This window comes from Panulirus ornatus, chromosome 41, assembly GCF_036320965.1.
Source record: "Panulirus ornatus isolate Po-2019 chromosome 41, ASM3632096v1, whole genome shotgun sequence".
Taxonomy (NCBI): Eukaryota; Metazoa; Arthropoda; class Malacostraca; order Decapoda; family Palinuridae; genus Panulirus; species Panulirus ornatus.
In genome coordinates, this window is record NC_092264.1 from 18,584,585 (window position 1) to 18,605,542 (window position 20,958).

At 44.3% G+C, this 20,958-nt stretch overlaps 1 protein-coding gene across 2 annotated transcripts in view; it reads left to right on the forward strand.

Moving 5' to 3' along the window:
* The window catches only part of LOC139761735 (uncharacterized), a 306,001-nt gene that overhangs the window by 168,364 nt on the left and 116,679 nt on the right, over positions 1-20,958 (forward strand). The window lies entirely within an intron of this gene.

Genomic DNA, 20,958 nt, shown 5'->3' on the forward strand with positions numbered 1-20,958 from the left:
ACCGTGTTTCATTTTCCTGTGGTTTTAAGTATATAGCAGATCATGCGTAATATTAGCAAAGAGAGAGAGAGAGAGAGAGAGAGAGAGAGAGAGAGAGAGAGAGAGAGAGAGAGAGAGAGGAGGCACTTACCTGAACAACATCCTCACCATTTCCACGATTATAAGTGGTTGAGCACTTTTGGCATTTCTTGGCCATTTTCTTAAAGAGCTCCTTTGGCCGGTACTCAGAGCCTTCTTGTTTTTATGCTAATGGTCTGGTCTTTGGCGGAGATCCTACTCTTTGAGGTCCCACTGGTAATGGTCTGGTCTTTGGCGAAGGTCTTAGGCTTTGAGGTCCCACTGGTAATGGTCTGGTCTTTGGCGAAGGTCTTAGGCTTTGAGGTCCTACTGGTAATGGTCTGGTCTTTGCCGAAGGTCCTGGTCCTTCAGGTAATGGTCTTACGCTGGAGGTCATTTAGGTCTTTACTGGTCTTGGCTTCATGGCTTCAACTTTACGTCTTAATCTTTACAGGTTTTTCTCATTGAAGACTTAGAATACTTATAGATCTATTTACTGTATTTTAAGCCCTTTTGATCGCTTCCTGAGCAGGTTTACAACTTTAGCAGTCTTTTGTTTTAGGGAATTTTGTTTCAAGTTTACTTTTTCTTCGAGAGGAAGTATGGTCTTTACGAGCTGATATTAGTTTACCCTTGTTACTTTCTGTTCTGCTTCAGTGTTGTGGCGCTGTGGTCAGTACACACCAGAAAGTTAAAGGCTGCCAGTCTAAGTGGTAGGATAGATAGTTACGGTGGTAGGATAGATAGATACGGTGGTAGGATAAATAGATACGGTGGTAGGACAGAGAATTTCAGTGGTAGCATAAGTCATTTCAGTGGTAGAATACATAGCTTCAGTATTAAGACAAATCATTTCACAGGTAAGATAGTTTCAGTGGTGGAATAGAAAACCTTACCGGTACAATAGATCATTCAGCGGTAGGATAGACAGTCTCACTGGTATAATAGATAGTTTCAGCAGTAAGACAGACACTTTTGCAGCTACAATAGATGTTACCAGTTTGAAGAAGCTGGAGACAATACTGTGAACATCTTCCCTGACTGCTGGCTTGAGGGACGAGCGCTGGGAAGTTTCGACGCTGGGGAAAGGTTTCTTCAGGAGGTCCTGGAACGGGTGACTATAAGGGAGGAGCTGTTTTAGCCTCTATGTTTTTGTGTTCAAGGAGATTCTAAGGTTAATAACAGTGTCATGTCAGGTGGTGTCATGATGTTGTAGCATGACATCATGTGTCATTAAGCCTTGTCAGTGTTGTGATGTCATGGTTGAAGTGTGACATCACATGACATCATGTCTTACCAGTGCTGTGGCGTCAGATGCTCCTGGTCCTGGGATCTTTGCTTATACTGAACAGTGTTTATATTTCATTTGATTCTTTATATATATATATATATATATATATATATATATATATATATATATATATATATATATATATATATATATATATATATATATATATATATATATATTCCCTGGGGATAGGGGAGAAAGAATACTTCCCACGTATTCCCTGCGTGTCGTAGAAGGCGACTAAAAGGGGAGGGAGCGGGGGGCTGGAAATCCTCCCCTCTCATTTTTTTTAATTTTCCAAAAGAAGGAACAGAGAATTGGGCCAGGTGAGGGTATTCCCTCAAAGGCCCAGGCCTCTGTTCTTAACGCTACCTCGCTAATGCGGGAAATGGCGAATAGTTTGAAAGAAAGAAAATATATATATATATATATATATATATATATATATATATATATATATATATATATATATATATATACATATTCTTTGTGATCTATATGGTCTATGTAATTCTCATGATAATATAAGTAATATACATAAAATTCACCAATGAGTTTCGAACACCATGGCGGCCGGATGATAGAGGATTGGCGTCGGGGTCGACAAAGGATGATTCATTTATCCGTGATAAAGGTAGAGTCAGATGTGAATAGCCGGTTTACAATGGCAGTGTCCGGATCCCACAACCAATAACAACAAAGAGCAAACAAAAGTGTAGTATAACCAGGTGCAGGAACAAGGCAGTTCACCACCACAGTTGTATACAACGAAATTCATTAGCTGGCTCATGTACGTTATACAATAGCATTGTTGCCATAAAAAGACCTTGATTTAAGGTACAAATATTTTTTCCCTGGGGTATCGGGGGTTGATCAGTGAAAGTGATCAACTACGATCAATACGTAATCTGTCTATCGACTGTGTTGCTATGGAAAGAAATCATCTGCCTATCTATCTATCTATCTATCAATCTATCTATCTATCGTCATTAACTGCGTTCCCAGTTGCAATAGGTGGAATGCATAATGTTTTCGTGATAATAGGGATGTAATTAGAGTACGTGGTTGTGAACATCAGACGAAATGTTGTTTCATGACACACTTGAACAAACATTTCATGAACGAATCATACTGAGAAGAATTTTCCAAATGATTTCGCTCATAATTATCCAGTCAAGAGAAATATTATTGAGCCTACGTTACAAATTAGATATTGTATGTACACAAGTTCCCAAGTGCACAATCGCGTAATGATCACATCTTCAGGGGAGATACAAGAATGAGATAGAAGTCAGTTGTTATATAAGGAAGAGACGTAGCTAATACGCCATTGGTAAACAAGCGTCTCTTCCTTGTATATCAAGTGACTGTTCTACGTCTTGTATCTCATTCTTGTTTCTCCCTTGACGATGTGATCATTACACGAAAGTGCGCTTGGGAACTTGTGTTTCATCTTCCTCGTGGTTTGTGACGGTGGAATAGATCAGACAGACAAACAGATGATTTAGGTAACGAGGGAGGTGCAAGTAACACCAGTCTTGTACCCGAAGAGAAGTATTCATCACCTGTGTCTTTCCATATGTCCATGGTGTTGCGCTCAGCCACCAGTATCGAAAGATGGGTAGGGGAATGGAAGCTGAGGAGAGAAATGCTTTAGAAACAGCCGCAGTGTGTGTACGTGAGAGAGAGAGAGAGAGAGAGAGAGAGAGAGAGAGAGAGAGAGAGAGAGAGAGAGAGCACAGAGAATGGGGTCATTAAGGAGGAATCAATTATGAGGTTAATGTTGGTATCCATATCTGAAAACTTGCAACTTAAATCAGTTTACAGAGAGGACTCAGAGTTCACAACAAACTTACCACTTATGTCGGACCAAAGTTTACTTTCAAACTACATTATTCTCAAGATGCTCAAATTTGCCAACATTTTACATGTTGGACATACAGACAGGAGGACTGGTGGAAGGTAACTATGATATAAGCATCGTATTGCTGTTGTTTTAACGGTAGAGCGCACCACGTGCGGTGTCCTGGTGCACGGCACAGCGCACCACGTGTGGTGTCCTGGTGCATGGCACAGCGCACCACGTGTGGTGTCCTGGTGCATGGCACAGCGCACCACGTGTGGTGTCCTGGTGCACGGCAGAGCGCACCACGTGTGGTGTCCTGGTGCACGGCACAGCGCACCACGTGTAGTGTCCTGGTGCATGGCACAGCGCACCACGTGTGGTGTCCTGGTGCACGGTAGAGCGCACCACGTGTGGTGTCCTGGTGCACGGCACAGCGCACCACGTGTGGTGTCCTGGTGCATGGCACAGCGCACCACGTGTGGTGTCCTGGTGCATGGCACAGCGCACCACGTGTGGTGTCCTGGTGCATGGCACAGCGCACCACGTGTAGTGTCCCGGTGCACGGCAGAGCGCACCACGTGTGGTGTCCTGGTGCACGGCACAGCGCACCACGTGTAGTGTCCCGGTGCACGGCACAGCGCACCACGTGTGGTGTCCTGGTGCATGGCACAGCGCACCACGTGTAGTGTCCCGGTGCACGGCACAGCGCACCACGTGTGGTGTCCTGGTGCACGGCAGAGCGCACCACGTGTGGCATTCGTGCGCACGACAGAGCGTAGCCTACCTGCGCTAGGCCTGGCTTGTGTTATTACCCGCCCATAAAGTATATGAGGAAAGCGTCAGGTAATGTGTGGCGGTGGTGGTGGGTGAGGCGGAGCGAGGAAGGGAGGCAGGGACGGAGGTAGGGAGGGAGGGAGGCAGGGAAGGAGGGAGGAAGGGGGAACATTAAGTTTTATACCGTTGCTCATAGTGGTGGCAGGTGCTGGCAAACGCTCTCCGAATTTCCCTGGTAAGTAGGAGTCGGCGGTGCTAATACCGGCACTTCTGCAGATTAATATGAGCGAGGGAGACACTGTGACTTTACAACACCAGGCGGCAATACTTGCCTCCCTCTGGGAGGCTGGAGACACCTGGAGACAAATTCAAGAAACAGAAACGTTCGAAGTAAAAGAATTTAACAACAGAAATGTCCAGCGACGCATAAATGGTGTCTACGAGTTACATACAACAAAATGCGACCAAAAGACGTGGCTAAAAGCCGTTACTATCCGTCATGACCAAAAAGACCAGATGAATATGGCGTGTTCAGACCTCGTCCACATCAGTCCAGACAACAGTTTACAGAGGAGCTCTGTGAAACGCGTTGCGTTCAACACTCGTGACAGGAATTTTTGTCGCTTACCATCGCCCATTTGATGTTTTTCTTTTCTTTTTTCAGTCATACAGAGTGTTTGGATGGCAGTGGTGGAAGTAGTAACCAAAAAAATGGCGAAATCATGGCATGCTTTTACCACTGCTGAATGATTTTCTTCTACAAAATCTTTACATAAGTGTTCTCAAATAACTCGTCATGCATTCGAAGACTGATAGAGAAGCAAGGACGGATCCAAGACAGCGAAAAGAGGGTAATATTCAAAGGACCAACAAAACCAGACGATCAACACTTCATCTTGTCCTCCTCGTCCTCCTCCTCCTCCTCCCTCCATACACATGGCTAGGCTGATGCAGGCGTAGCACAAGGTCATGACGAGATCATCCATCACCATCTAAGTCACTGGTAATGGATGGCATTCTTCAGGTTCCCTGCCGCTGTGCTTGGCGCTCCAGTGCAGGATGCGGGTGTCAGGAGTCTGCATGTCTGCAGTGACGTGTGTGTTCATGCAGGTTTGTGCTCACAGAGGCCTACACCTGCATGCCAGGGGAAACCCGGAACCCCGCGGGAAACCACAGAGAAGACAGCCACTCTGATGGTAGCTGATGATAAAGGACTTTCTTGTTATATTTGTATTACGTTGTCTATGTATACGTCCCCTTTTCCAGGACCAAGAGAAGAAAGTATAACACGTACATGCCTGGGGAATGCAGTTTCAGATAGGTGCGTGTCCAATGGAGTGAAGTTTAACATTGGATTGGGATGGTGGTTGTTTGGTGCTTGTCAGGTCAGTACGACGTGTATGTGTTTTGTCAGTGTCACGTTTGTTGGAGTATAGAAAACTGTGAGTATATCTTGCTGGTGTGAAGCAAGGGGAAGCTTATTAGTTCATCTTTCTCTTTCGACTTAGTTGAAACGGCGCCAGCAACTGAATGCCCTAATGAAGGCATAACGATAGATAGATGAGAGAGAGAGAGAGAGAGAGAGAGAGAGAGAGAGAGAGAGAGAGAGAGAGAGAGAGAGAGAGAGAGAGAGAGCCATATCCACAGTAGAAGCAGAGGTCGACGACCTTCATGCCTCACTACTCTGGCAACATCTGGTGAGGCATCTCTCATTTCCTGGTCCTGTCTCAGCACCGGCAGGAGGTCTTCAGTCCCTGACCTGTCATGAAGCCCCGGGCCCCAGGGACGATGAGGTCCTGATCCTCCCACGAGCTCACAGCCTGTCTACCGCCCGTCTCGCTCCTCCCTGGTTACACATACAAATGAGAGAGAGAGAGAGAGAGAGAGAGAGAGAGAGAGAGAGAGAGAGAGAGGTGCCCAGAGGAGGGATTAGGTCATCTGACGTATCACCAGGAGGTCTTGCTACTTTGGGATGGCCATGGCAAGTGTCTGGAGGGAGTGCTGGAGACTTGGCTGAGTATTTAGTCCATTACTTTACCAGATCCAGGAGAGGTTCCAGGTGCTCCGTTGTGTCAGGATGAGATCCTGAGTCCCTCCATAGGACCAAGAATAGGCATTAGGTTCTCTGATATGTCTTGGGATCTCAGGTTCTCCAGCATTTCCTGTAAATACCTGCCTGCTTTTCACGCGTCAGGTGGAGAGATGAGGCAACTGAAATGGTCAGACGTGACGTGACCAGGAGAGAGTTGATGCCCCTTACATGACCAGAGAAGGATTCAGTCCTCTGACATGATTAGGGAAGGGATCAGTTCTCTGACTGGGATATGGGGAGGATTCATTCCCACTGACATGACGAGGGAAGGTGTTGGCCTCTGACGTGAGTGAGGGAGCTCCGTATCTTCCAACACCCTGACATACCTGGAGATTAACAAAACTGGTATCTGTATATTCACTTATTTAAGTGAGACTAAGACATTGAAGCAGATTATATTCTATATCTTCCATGACTCGTATGTTTCATCATCAGAGACCGACGTCACTTGTACCAGATACCATCCAGTACAATGTCTCAACTTCCTTCATCTATTTCCAAACTTAAGCAATCCTTGCGTCCCTCCCCGTTGTCTACATTTTTTTTTGCTTTTGCTTTGAATAAAAGAAAAATAAACATAAGACATGTACCATCCCAGAGAAATATTGGGCAGGGATTTCCAAGAATGTTGTGTTGTTTTCAGGAGCTGCAGCTGTATCAGCTGTGATGAACAGGAGCTGCAGCTGTATCAGCTGTGATGAACAGGAGCTGCAGCTGTATCAGCTGTGATGAACAGGAGGCTGCAGCTGTATCAGCTGTGATGAACGGGAGGCTGCAGCTGTATCAGCTGTGATGAACGGGAGGCTGCAGCTGTATCAGCTGTGATGAACGGGAGGCTGTGATAACACGTGGCGTGCCTTGCTTTCTGGAAGGTTAGCAACGCTGGAGACACATTGCCCTGCTCGAGTGATAATACTGCCTGAGCAACATCTTGTTCCCGGAGAAGGAAGGAACCTTGAAGAGAAGGATCCTAGTAGAGGATTTGCTCCTAGGGAAGGACCTTCGAAGAGTAGGATCCTAGAAGATTTGTTCCGGGGAAAGGACCTTCGAAGAGAAGGATCGTAAAAAGAGGATCTGATCTGTGGGAATGATCCTGGAAGAGAAGGATCCTAGAAGAGGGTTTGTTCCGGGGGAAGGATCTTGGAAGAGAAGGACTCTTAAAGCGAAGCAGAAGATGATCCTTTGGCTTTAGGAAAGCGGGAAGGTTCCTCTCTTTCTCCCAAGTTGTGGGGAAGGTTCCTTCCCTTAAGGTTCTTGGGGAAGCTCCTTCCCTCAGAGCTCTAGAGGCTCCTTTTTTAAGGACCACGAGACCTGGAAGTGAGGTCCTGGGACCACTACAGCACCAGGACGATTGAACACAGGCTCAGTTTCCTGTGGTTTCAGTGAACGAAGCATCCGTAATGTGTGGAGTCAGGGACTGTAAGGTGCATACATGATAGTGTATGATACAGCTGTATACTGCATACTGTATACTGTATTTCTAATACATATTCATACTTTTGTGCTCTTCAAGTTTTTGTGTATATTGATTTCTTTAACACGACGATGGCACCCATGAGCATGACGGTACAAGCCTTGAGCACGACGGTACGACCTTTGCGCACGACGGTACGACCTTTGAGCACGACGGTATTCCCTTGATGGTAACGGTACAAGCCTTGTTCATGATGGAACAACTCTTGAGAACGATGTTATGACCCTTGATTATGATGTCATAACCTTTGACCTGACCTTGAAAGGTATCCCAATACCGGTGGTTGACGTATCGAGATCAGCGTATGTTTTCATTAAGTTATTTATCAAAAATTTTTTCTCTTCCTGAGACTTTGTGTCACTAGATATCCTGACTGGGAGTCCAGGACTGAGCGCTGCAGGGAGAAATATCTGCAAGGTAATTAGCGTAATCGTAAATGGACGGTCATTAAGTAGTTATTAAGGAATAAGTTGATTAATCTCGCCGTCATAGCACCACTAAGTCGGGGAATCTCTTCAAGAGAGAGTCTGATCCATCAATGGCTCCTTGGAAAGCATTCAGGTTCATCTGTTTCTTTTTTTCTCTACCTTTGTCTTACTTTCCTATGACTCTGTCTTGAAGGCTATAATTCTACGAAACTTCAGTCCGCTTTTCATCTTTGTTTCTCTTTCAGTCCTTATTTTTTCTGTTTCCTTGGTCACTTTTCTCTCTCTCTCTCTCTCTCTCTCTCTCTCTCTCTCTCTCTCTCTCTCTCTCTCTCTCTCTCTCTCTCTCTCTCTCTCTCTCTCTCTCTGACTTTTTTTACTGTGAATAATATTCATATTCTGGTCAAGCCTCACAGGTCAGGAAATGAATGATAACTGTTGTAATGGCTTGGCTGAGACGTTAATGATTCACAAGACTCGTGTAACTTATTCTCGACCGCGAGTGAAATAGAGCATCAGGAAAAGGCATATATAAATCAATGATATCTCTCACGATACAGTCCGGCGGTTATCATGATATTTACGATAACACATAAGAAAAGGGAAAATATTGTGGCGGCAGGAAGTGTGAGGGTAGGGGTAAATTATTGCCCTCCCCAGCACACCTTCCTCACATATCCTTGTGTACTCAAGAAAGATTTCTCTCCCTCAAACGCCTCCTCCTTGCAGGAGCTGGTCATGCCCACACGTCACATATAGCTCACGGTTCAGACCAATAAATGCACATCATCACTACAACCCCAGGATCCTTATCATGGGCAATGTTGAACCTTCAAGATTATGAAAAAGAAAATATCAAAATCAGGAAATTGATAGACTTTCTTTTCTCTTCTATCATCAGTTATCTTGTCCTTCCAAGCTCTCTCTCTCTCTCTCTCTCTCTCTCTCTCTCTCTCTCTCTCTCTCTCTCTCTCTCTCTCTCTCTCTCTCTCTCTCTCTCTCTCTCTCTCTCTCTCTCTCTCTCTCTCTCTCTCTCTCTCTCTCTCATAATTTCAGGGTATTATGGTCGAAAGTCCCACCTACGTAACACCTGAGCATGTTCATCATTGTTTGGTCTCTTGTACCTTTTATTCCCTCAGTTATACATGAGTATGGTCGTCTGTATAGTCTAAATGTGCACTAATAACTGAAATGCTATCTAACTCATTAGTACAAGTATTTGAAGTTTCTGAAGAAGCTCGGGTATCAATGTATGAAGATTTGCAAGAATTAACTCGCTTCGACTCTCTGTTGCCCAGATTAACCGTATGTTCTCTAATGTGTTGTAGCATATGTTTCTATGATGACTAAAAGTAATTTTTGATTTTCGAAAATTGATGTCAACATTGAGAATCTGTGCTTAGGTGAAGCACAGCCCACGGGACGTTAGTCCTGCAATTAATCATTCCATGATTAATGTAATTTGTGGCTCTGTGATCAATCAATCACGAAAAATAATCAGAGTTCCCCTACACTTGTTTACCGAGATGTTTGTCCTTTGCACATTTACAACGACGTTCAGCAAAATTTATTGCTAAGTCCTGTTTCATCAGGGAGGCTGTGCCCACGTGGATGGGATAATCAAAATCACATTAAGAAAATATTAATGCAAATTCCACGTTGAAAAACAGCAATGCATTACGGTAAGGCAGAGAGATATATGAGCAGTAACATGTATTCGCGTCTCATGACGCTATAACACATGGACGTGTGATGAAAACGAAATGAATAGAAGGGATATGAAGATTTACGACACATGGGAAGTAAGAGGCAGCAACTCCTGCTACAAATTGCTGATGTTTTCCTGAGCTAACGTCATTGTGAGGCATCGTTCATGTTTCGCTGGAGAAATTGGAGCAAAGACAAAGAATTTGGTACTTGTAGGAAATGGTACGACGTAAACAAACACGAAACCAGGAATAACAAAGCTTGACAGGTCGACCCTACGTGACCTCTGGTAGTCAAGATAAACTGGTTGATCATCATCATCACCCGTGGCTTCCCCACAGCAACCACACAACCACACTGGACCACCACACCTCTCTATATTTTGCTCTGCGTCCCTCCTACTTCTCTACCTGGTGGCATTTTCATCCCTGTATTATCCCACTCCTGTCCAGTGGTCCTCATTGCTTGTGTTGTTTGTTTCATACATAATTATACATCACCACAGAACAAATGAAAAGATAATTGATTAATTACTTCATTAATTATGACACTTCTCATGTAGTCTGACCACAAACATCCCACTTTCCCTGAGTGCTTGCCTATTGCCTCTCCGTCTAAACACAAGATAGATATATAGATTTATAGATATATGTAAATCTATCGCACTCATGATTACAAGAGACACATCAGCTTGATAAAAGCTGCTGACGTGTGTGTGAAGCGGCTCCGCATCATGAGACATTGCTGAGACGCTGCTGAAGCCAGTGGACATTCTTGTGACCATCTGTGGTATGGTGTCCAAGCATAGCTTCCTAGTTATACTTGTGGGTTTACTGCCTGATGGAACAGCCCAACATGAATGTTGTTAGTTGGTCAGATCTTTGCAACTACCGAGATTTTTGTCATATTTCTATTTTGCCGATGGAATGTGTGTGTGTGTGTGTGTGTGTGTGTGTGTGTGTTGATGAACATAAATGTTTTGTATTTGAGGTTCCATCTGTACTCCTCGCTGGGACGAAATTATATGTGCAATCCTCGCACACAGATGTCTCTTTGATGATACTTTCAATTATCTACTAGTTTGATAATTTACCCCTGCAGCAATTGATATCATAATTATCTGCTGAAGCCAATGGTTTGATGAATCACCCTTGTAACTGCTGCTCTGATATAATTATCCCCTACAGCTAATGGCCTAATAATTCCTCCTTACAATTATTGTTCTGATAATTTCCCCTGTAGGTAAAACTCTGATGGCTCATCCTTGCAGCCACTGGTCTGATAATTCGCTAATAGAACCAGTCTGATAATTCAATGTCGTTACCGACCATTTCTGGATCCTTTCCCACAGTTTTTGAGCTTCGTTGACGGAGAAGTCGAGATTAAATCACAAGCTCGTGAAGAATTATACCTCTGTCTTCTCCCAAATGGATTATCTTGCGTATAATTCAACTTTTCAGTATCAATGATGTTTTCGTCTTATTAAAAGAAAACCGGTCTTGAAATACTGTTATCTTCAAAGCGAATATTGTTCAGAATGCTAGTGTAAACCACTGAATAAACCATGGGTACTTTACGTTCAGAATGCTAATGTAAACCACTAAATAAACCATGGGTACAGTACGTTCAGAATGCTAGTGTAAACCACTAAATAAACCATTGGTACACTACGTTCAGAATGCTAATGTAAACCACTAAATAAACCATGGGTACTTTAATCATTGAAGGACAAGACGTTGAATCACAAAAGTACTTTGTTGTCTTTACTTGATTTTGATTGTATGATGAATACACGTGTATGCAATTTCAGATAACCATACACTGGACTGTATATCAAATATATACTCTATGTACATGTGCCGTATGATGTGGGTTTATGTATTCCATTTTAGTTTATTTGGCTCTTGGTAGCTTTGTTTACATGTATATATACGTAGATTCAACTATAAAGTGTGCTGAACCACAATTCTCATGCATATATTGTCCCGTTATATTTCATATATCGAAATGTATACGCTCACTGGCCACTGTATACACCATAGGGTGAGATGTGAATGCAGACAATTGAATTCTTTTCCAGTATACACTGGCATGAGAGGCGAAAATCCTCCATCACATTGTTTGTTTCTCTCTCTTCTGGGGGATACAGGGAAGGCCTGGACATCAGTCCTTCTGTGACGGGATTAAAGGACTGAAAATCTGATATCCTGCATAGATTCACGGTGATGGAATTCGTTCTTTCATTTCCTTCTATGAAAGCAGACCGGATGTGCTCCTCTTTTTCGATTCGCTTATCCAGGACTACAGATGGTGTTTCCCTTTGGTTTTACGGACGTGGATCTGTTTTGCGAAATTCCTGTACACAAAACACACAAACGGATAAAGAAATGTCTCTGAAATGTTTACCACCGGAATACATCATGCTCAGATTCTAAACTTATGAGAAAAAAAATGGATATGTGAGTTGGAGATTTGAGGAAAATGATGAATAATCATGATTGCCTTATTTATATGCAAATCAGAATGCAAGGATATCAGAGGAATGATTTTGATATTATAGGGCAGTAGAGTGATATACTTAACATCTCGAATATTATTCATGATTATTTAACAAATTAAATGGTCTTATATTTGCGAATTTAACAAATTGAAGGAAAGTAGAAAAGAAGAGGTATTTGTTTTTCGATTGTCTGGTCAGACAGATGGTGAAGATATCCTTCGTGCCGGTAGTAACACGTATACATGTGGCACCTGGTTAGTTCACCAGTGCCAGCTGCTGGTGTCTGGGTCGTGTGAGGTGAGGTCATGACCTAATGCCACTTCGTCAGGTCACCAATAACAACTGCTGTTAGCAGTGTTATCAGTGTACGTACACTACCGATAATGTTATGATGCACACCATAACTGACCCAAGATTTTGAGACAGTTGATGGGGTTTTAATGAGCATCTCTTCCTCCATGTGATGATAGATCAGTTGATAGCAGACACCCGTAGATCGAGTCTTCCTTGTATCATGAAATAGCTTAAGTACTGCAGTGCTTAGCTGTCTTACATGAAATACTTAACACTTAAATACTGTAGTGTTTAGCTCTCTTAAATTAAATACTTAATACTTATGCTTGGCGAATGACGTGGTCTGATATTCCACAATCTTCATTTCTGATGAAACAATTTCTTAAAACTGTGCCTCATTTTCTCTGTGTTATACAGTGCACTGCTAAATCATATTTGCTGTTCTATGAAAACTGTATTCATGCAACATTTTGATAACTTGTGATGTCTCCACAGAGACCCACAACCATAAAATGAATCTTCTATTTCTGAGAACACCGCAGTAACACTAGTGTTTCAAGCAATTCTAATTTTCTTGCTGGATAAAGTTCTGGTGTTTCTTTTACTTATGATAATTGCTAAGACGAGAGACATTTCAGGGGAAAAGATCTATATATCCACTGCTGAAGTGGAAGAGAAATAATTCAAAAATCTTACTACGAGTACTTAGATAACTTACTACGAGTACTTAGATAACTTACAACGCGAAATATTTAATGATCCAAAAACAGCTGCATAGATTCTGAAATCAAGATATATATCTTCAGAACCGACGAATTCCAGTCAATTTCTCCACGAATGACAAAATCCGTATATATATATATATATATATATATATATATATATATATATATATATATATATATATATATATATATATATATATATATATATATATATATATCCGTAAACGTTTCACGAACGGCACAATCCGGATATAATCCCACACGAACGACAGCAACTTCTCCAAAGTCAGAATTGCGTCAGGTCGCGAATTTCTGCTTTATTTACGTGGAGGAGACGGAGTGAGCGAGACGTGACCCGTCCAGTTATCGTGGTGGTCGTCGGGCAATCGATGGTTACCCCGGCCACCACCTCTGATCCAACACCAGCGGCACAACAGGGGATTAGGGGTCCCTGTGGCCACCTAGGGATTAGCAGGAGGGAGGATTAGGGGACGGTAGCCACCTGCTGGCCGGCTACACAAGATACGCCATCCAACCACAACCAACATAGAGGGGACAGGATAGCATATGGTTGTCTCAGTCACAGCTGGAGGGAGGAATCCGTCTGGCTGGCTAGGGGCTGATGGGAGGTGAAGTAGACGGACGTGTGGCCACTGTGAGGGAAGGCGGGAGTGAGTGAGGGAGAGAGGGAGGGAGGGCAGGAGTGTGTGAGGGTTATACCCCAGGCATGAGGGAAGAGAAAATAATCACGTGACCTCCAGCAAAGTTGCAATCCACTTGAAATAAACTAAAAACAAATCGATTTGCCTACGAGATAAATGGCTTACATAAACAAATATTGTGTCACAACACTTTGTAGAGGTTGTTTGTGGGAGACACAGCCTTCCTGCTGCTTACTGAACCAGCGATCATGATGAGACGAACTCCACCTGAGATATAGACTGACCTTCCAAGAAACTACACAGGAGGACAACTGCCTTTGAGATGTGAGGCGCGGGTGAGGCCAGGCCGTGTGCTGGGCGCCCCTGCTCTAGTGAGGGAAAGAGGAAGGTTAGCGACCCCTGATTGGAGCCACGTCAGAGCGGATAATGAGATATGGCTCGTGATGATTCCCATGTATTTGCTCAACGAATTCTCTCAGGTTAAAGAATGATCAACGGTGATGAAGTGGTGGGTGAATGTGCGTTTGTGTCTACGCGTCCCATGCTGCCTCCGACGTCCTCCTCTCGTCTCGTCCACTGCTGCACAACAGGCTGGCTTGAGTCATGTCATCATATCTCAGAATAGAAATACATTGCAGTCCAACGTCTCATTGTTTCTATCACTTTCTCTTGGAGTAAGAAAATATAATGAAAGAAACTCTACCCTCTAAACTCTACCCTCTAAACTCTACCCTCTAAACTCTACCCTCTAAACTCTACCCTCTAAACTCTACCCTCTAAACTCTACCCTCTAAACTCTACCCTCTAAACTCTACCCTCTAAACTCTACCCTCTAAACTCTACCCTCTAAACTCTACCCTCTAAACTCTACCCTCTAAACTCTACCCTCTAAACTCTACCCTCTAAAGAAAGCATGATACTGTAGAGAAGTTTTTGATCCCAGATTTGTTATCGTCCGAATTCCTTTCTGTTTAGATATTCTCATGTCATTGTTGTATACACTGAAATCATTATAATGTATGTGAGAGTTTAGAATAGGTTCATTATACATGTGAGGGCTGGTTATGGCTGGTCTCGCCCCTGCTGTCGGTGAAGTGGTCTCGTCCCTGCTGATGGTGAAGTGGTCTTGCCCCTGCTGACGGTGAAGTGGTCTTGCCCCTGCTGACGGTGAAGTGGTCTCGCCCCTGCTGACGGTGAAGTGGTCTCGTCCCTGCTGACGGTGAAGTGGTCTCGCCCCTGCTGATGGTGAAGTGGTCTCGCCCCTGCTGATGGTGAAGTGGTCTCGTCCCTGCTGACGGTGAAGTGGTCTTGCCTCTGCTGACGGTGAAGTGGTCTCGCCCCTGCTGATGGTGAAGTGGTCTTGCCTCTGCTGACGGTGAAGTGGTCTTGCCCCTGCTGACGGTGAAGTGGTCTCGTCCTTGCTGACGGTGAAGTGGTCTCGCCCCTGCTGATGGTGAAGTGGTCTTGCCTCTGCTGAAGGTGAAGTGGTCTTGTCCCTGCTGACGGTGAGGTGGTCTCGTCCTGGCTGAAGGTGAAGTGGTCTCGCCCCTGCTGACGGTGAAGTGGTCTCGCCACACACGGGCAGGCGAGGCCCCGGCCCGAGACTCTGACCTCTCCATTCAAAAGCATTTCTTCCTCTCTTCGTCTCACCGACACTCCACCTCACTACCATCATCTTTTTTTCTCCTGCGTCCTTCATAACACTCGTCGTCCATCCTGCTATTTTCACTGGATTTCCTATTCTTTTCCTCATCTCTGTGAACATAATCTTTACGCCAATTTCCACTTTCATGCTGAAGTATATACTTAGTTTGAGGACGTAAATCCGTCTAACTTTGATGTTATTTTCCTCAAAGCTTCTCTAACATCTCTCGCCACTTTTTCAACCTCCTACACTCCTAATTATACTCACTTTGTCGCACTTTTCCCCTTCATTCTTGCATTCCTTGTGCCTTTTGTAGAATAAGGACACGGTAAACTTAAACATAAAACACATCCTTATATCACTTGAGATATACTGGCCTTGCATCCGTCTGCAGGTCTCGTCAGTAAGTCTTAGAGAGTTAATTAAAAGCAACCAGCGGGCATTTCTTGGTAGCCATTGGCTTCTAGCCGAATTGTATATCCCAAGACTCAATACACGTAGCTCTGGAGGCTGCCCCTCACTGTATATAGACACAACACTCACAAGCCTCAGGGTCTCCAGATGCCGCTTAACCTGGATAAAAAAAACGAGAGTTTTGACTGCCTGTGTTCTACTGGTGAGGGACGTCCCTAGTGATGATGATCTTTGAGAAGACTGCTGGGTGAGGCGTTTGTTTACATGAACGTGATTCAGGAAATGCCTGCACTGATTCCAGCATCATCATCAAGGTCAACACTGAGGCTGGTGGGCGGTAGAGCCATATTTGAAACCAACGTTGAAACTAATGGGATATGAACATGGAAAACAGTGTTCAAAATACGGTTGAAATCAAAAGCGAAATCAGAGATAAACCAATAAACAAAAAACCAAAGTTAAAGCAGTGTTAAAACCTATATTCAAACCATCACTGAAACTAACATTCTTCAAACCCATAGTTCAAACCCGCGTTAACACCATCACAAAAGAAAATCAAATCTGCCGCTGACACCAGAACAGAAAACCAGCATTCCAAACAGCGCTGGACACTACAGAGGAACCATCCTTGTTACCTGCACCGTAACCACAACGGAATTAAGAGCGGGACCTCTTCAACGACCCGTCCCTCCTCCCTCTTTTATTTCGTTATTATTCATGAGGTCGTGTGGCATCTGGAGAGGAAAATGTGGCAGATAAAAAAAAAATTTGGAATATTTCTGCGGGGCTGTGCATGTACGATTCATCATAACCTAAGTCTTCCTGTTCCATCATGAGGCATCTTAATCATTAGGAGGTGATTAATGTGAGTCACTCCGACCTTCTCTGGAGATTAATCATCAGCTGTTCATTATCGTTCCTACAACTATCCAAGTCCTTATTTCCTCAGACCTTTTATTTCCTTCTTTTCTCATTAAATTATCATAATTAGTCGCTAAGCTTTGTTAATTGAGTATTGTGGAGCAACGTTGTGTTTTTCTGTTGTTAATCGCTTTGTGATCCCACGTAGCTCACTATGGCTTTATCACAACCTTCCAGTTATGAGGTCAGATCACCAGTTACGAGGTCAGGTCACCAGTTACGAGGTCAGATCACCAGTTACGAGGTCAGATCACCAGTTACGAGGTCAGGTCACCCGATGCATGATGCACGGATGATGAAGTGAATGAGAATGGTTACTATCGCTGGTGGTTGCTGAGGTGTGAGGATTGTGGTAGTGTGGTGGTGGCTGATGGTGGTAATGGTAGTTGGCAAGGTGATGGTTTTGTGTGGTGGTTGTGATAGATGGTGCCTATTATTGCTGGAGCTTGACGATGAAACTGGTGATTGTGGTGATGGTGGTGATGATGGTGGTAGTTCCAGTGATAGTTGTGGTAATGTGGTGATGGGAAGCTTAGGCGATGCTGGTAGCTCTGCAGTGATAGTGGGTGGCAACAAGGATGAGCTGCCTCGAGCGAGAGCGTTAGTGAGGCAGCCTGACTGACTGTGATGGTGATGATGGTGGTAGTGCCAGTCTACTGGTAGTACCTACGATAGTGGTAGGCCAGATAGTGGTAGCTGTAAGTGTGATGCTCACCCAAGCTGATACGATGGTTGGAACATGATGAGCTCTGTAGTAGAGGCTGTGGTGTTGTTGGTAGGGTGTGTGTGTGTGTGTGGTATGATTACGTGGTTGTAATGATGGTAGTGTGTCACACTGTGGTCAAACATGATCGTATTCTGTAAAGAAGGATCTCATCCACAAATCCTGCCAAACATCAGTACAAAATAACGCAACGCCCTACTTTTCGCGTTTTTTTCTCCGATCTCTCTAAAGGCTTTTAGCATTTTGTACGTTATAAAGAACGAACATCTTTATCGCATTCAATGGAAATGAAAGAGAATGTAATCCTGCCACAGTCGAGGTGAAAGCACATCCCGTTATTGCTTGTTCATGAGAGAAGTTCGAGAGTTCACGAAGCCGTCCCATGCACTGGAAAATACTGCAGGTTTTCCTTTTTTTTCATCCCAGGTCAAGTTCTCCTTTAACGGTGGGAGGAACATGGGAGGCAGACCTCTGGTGTTAGCATGGGAGGAAACAGAACATGAGGAGCGAGAGATAAACACGTGGAAAGTGAGGTGGGTTAGTGCTAACGAAAGGTGAGGAGTGAGAGTCATGTTGTGAGAGTAATGTTGTGTGAGGAGAGTACTTTGTGAGAGTCATGTGTGTGAGAGTACTGCTCTGTGAGAGTGCTGGTGCGCGAGAGCGCAACTGTATGATTATAAACAGAGTAGAACAGATGAGCCAAAAATAACTCAAAGACTTGGGATAGGATCAGAGTCCCTGAGTGAGCCTAAAGTATATGATCCTTGATCTCAGATGAGAGTGACTGGGACGAGAATATAAATCCAGGAATTATGAGACCAGATATTGTGAGCTGAGGTGATCTGAACCCAGAGGATGAGCTGAGAACACACAAGCGCTGTGGAGGGGCGTGGGTGTTTGGGGGGGGGGAGATAACTGGTGGGGGGGAGGGGAGGGGAGGGCCATAACTTTCAGAGATTTGAAGACGTCGACGCTCATAAAACTGTAACTTGTCATCCGTTAAGAGAGAGAGAGAGGAAGGCCATATATCAGCGTCAGGCACAGAACAAACGTCTGTACATACATACATACATACATACATACATACATACATACATACATACAGACAGACAGACAGACAGACAGACAGACAGACATGCATACATACATACATACATACAACTACGCAGGTGACTGCTTGTATCCTCTGGTATAACTCAATATACATACACAAATGCATACACAACATAAACACACAGTCAATACATGAAGATTCGCACGTAAAACTACGTAAGCTCGTTAACAATTACAGAGAGAGAGAGGGGGGGGGGGAGAGAGGCTATGACGCAGCATATAGTGGCACAATATAATCATATATGTACATGACCCACGCCGAAAGTCTCCTGGCATCCGTCTGAAACTTGCTGCAAACCTTTAGTTTTAGAAAAGCTTTTGCCAGTTCCACTTTTCCCTCAGCTTCAGAAAAAGCTTTAGCGGATCCAGCTTTTCTTATGTAAACACCGACGAAAATTGGATAGACTCGGCAGACATGATACTCTTATCATACTCTCTGCAGAACGGTGTTGACGCTTACGATACGCATAGCGTACCTTCGTTATACGCTGATGATGCGCTAGTGACGATACTACGGTGAAGTGACGAAGGTGATCATGAGACGTGGTCTAAAAGACGTGCACCAGTTATCCTGAGATGACATGATCAGTACTGGTCCTCAAACGCACTCAGGTCACTCTGACCTGGATAGTCATGGTTAACAAGAGTGCGCTCTGAGTGTGTGATTCTGTCGAGTGAACTGTTGGTTTTAATCATGTGTGATGAGTGGATCTTGTGTGTGTGGTAAGTGTACTGTAAGTGCATCGTGAGTGTATGGTGAGTACATCGTCAGTGTGGTGAGTACATCGTCAGTGTGGTGAGTACATCGTGAGTGTATGGTGAGTACATCATAAGTGTATGGTGAGTACATCATGAGTGTGTGGTGAGTACATCATGAGTGTATGGTGAGTACATCATGAGTGTGTGGTGAGTACATCATGAGTGTATGGTGAGTACATCGTCAGTGTGTGGTGAGTACATCATGAGTGTATGGTGAGTACATCATGAGTGTATGGTGAGTACATCATGAGTGTATGGTGAGTACATCGTCAGTGTGTGGTGAGTACATCATGAGTGTATGGTGAGTACATCGTCAGTGTGTGGTGAGTACATCATGAGTGTATGGTGAGTACATCATGAGTGTATGGTGAGTACATCGTGAGTGTATGGTGAGGACATCATGAGTGTATGGTGAGTACATCATGAGATACAGTGATGGGTTTGTTTCAGTATGTCATTAGGTCTCATCTTCTTGTTCCATACAGTGTGTAACCATACGTACGTACGTGTAGTGTAACCATACGTACGTACGTGTAGTGTATGTATGTAGCATCATAGCTATGATGCCTGGCCTCCTCCCCAGCATTATGTGACTCTGTCCTGCCATTAACCGAATGTCTTCATTGACTTCCTCTCACCAGGGACCTCTGGCTGCAAATTTTCATGCTATTGCCCCGTGACTGAGCCAGGCTTCCGGCTGGCCATGCTAATGGCTTTAAATGCTCCCTCCACTTCGGTTGAAGATAAGGCTATCCGTCCCCCGCCTGAAGGGTGGCAATCCCAGCCCGATAGTGGTGATATCCAACCGTCCGTTACTGTAGGGGAGTTTACAATGCTTTCTGTAAACAACATACATTCCTGAATTTATGTCCGGTTGTGGTAAATCAGGATTAAGAGCTGGATGGCAACACTGCTACTGCCTCGCAGGAAGACGATCATTTGAGCCAGACGCTGATGGAGCAGGGCCCTGGATTATGGGGATGGAGAGTGGAGATGGAGTAGGATGCTTTGGTATGCTGATGGACTAGGGTGATGGAGTATGGTTATGTATTGGTTTGTGGAGTGGGCTGGCGACGAGAGGTTAGGGAATAAGTTGAGGGAGCAGAGTGATGGGGTATGGTGATGGAGCAGAGTGATGGAGTGAGGTGATGAAGCGTGGTGATGGAGCAGAGTGATAAGATATGGTGATGGAGCGAGGTGATGGGGCGTGGTGATGGATCATGGTGATGGTATATAGTGATGCACTTGGCCCACACACAGTCACAGTGTAACACAAAAACGAAGTTCGTCTGCTCGCTCGCTCTCTCGTCTGGAGGTCACGTTACGAAGAGAACTCACCTTTGGTGAGGTTACATCACTGTCTGGCCAGGATGGAGAGTACACTCTCGCTGAGGAACTTCTCAGGCCAAATCATGTCCCTGCTACTGATTGTAGCGCAGTCTTGAAGCTGCGGGAGCGCCATAAAAGGGATCCTGGGCTTACTGTATAATGATAATAAGTTGCCTGAGGTAAAGCCAAGTGTACGAAAACGAAAT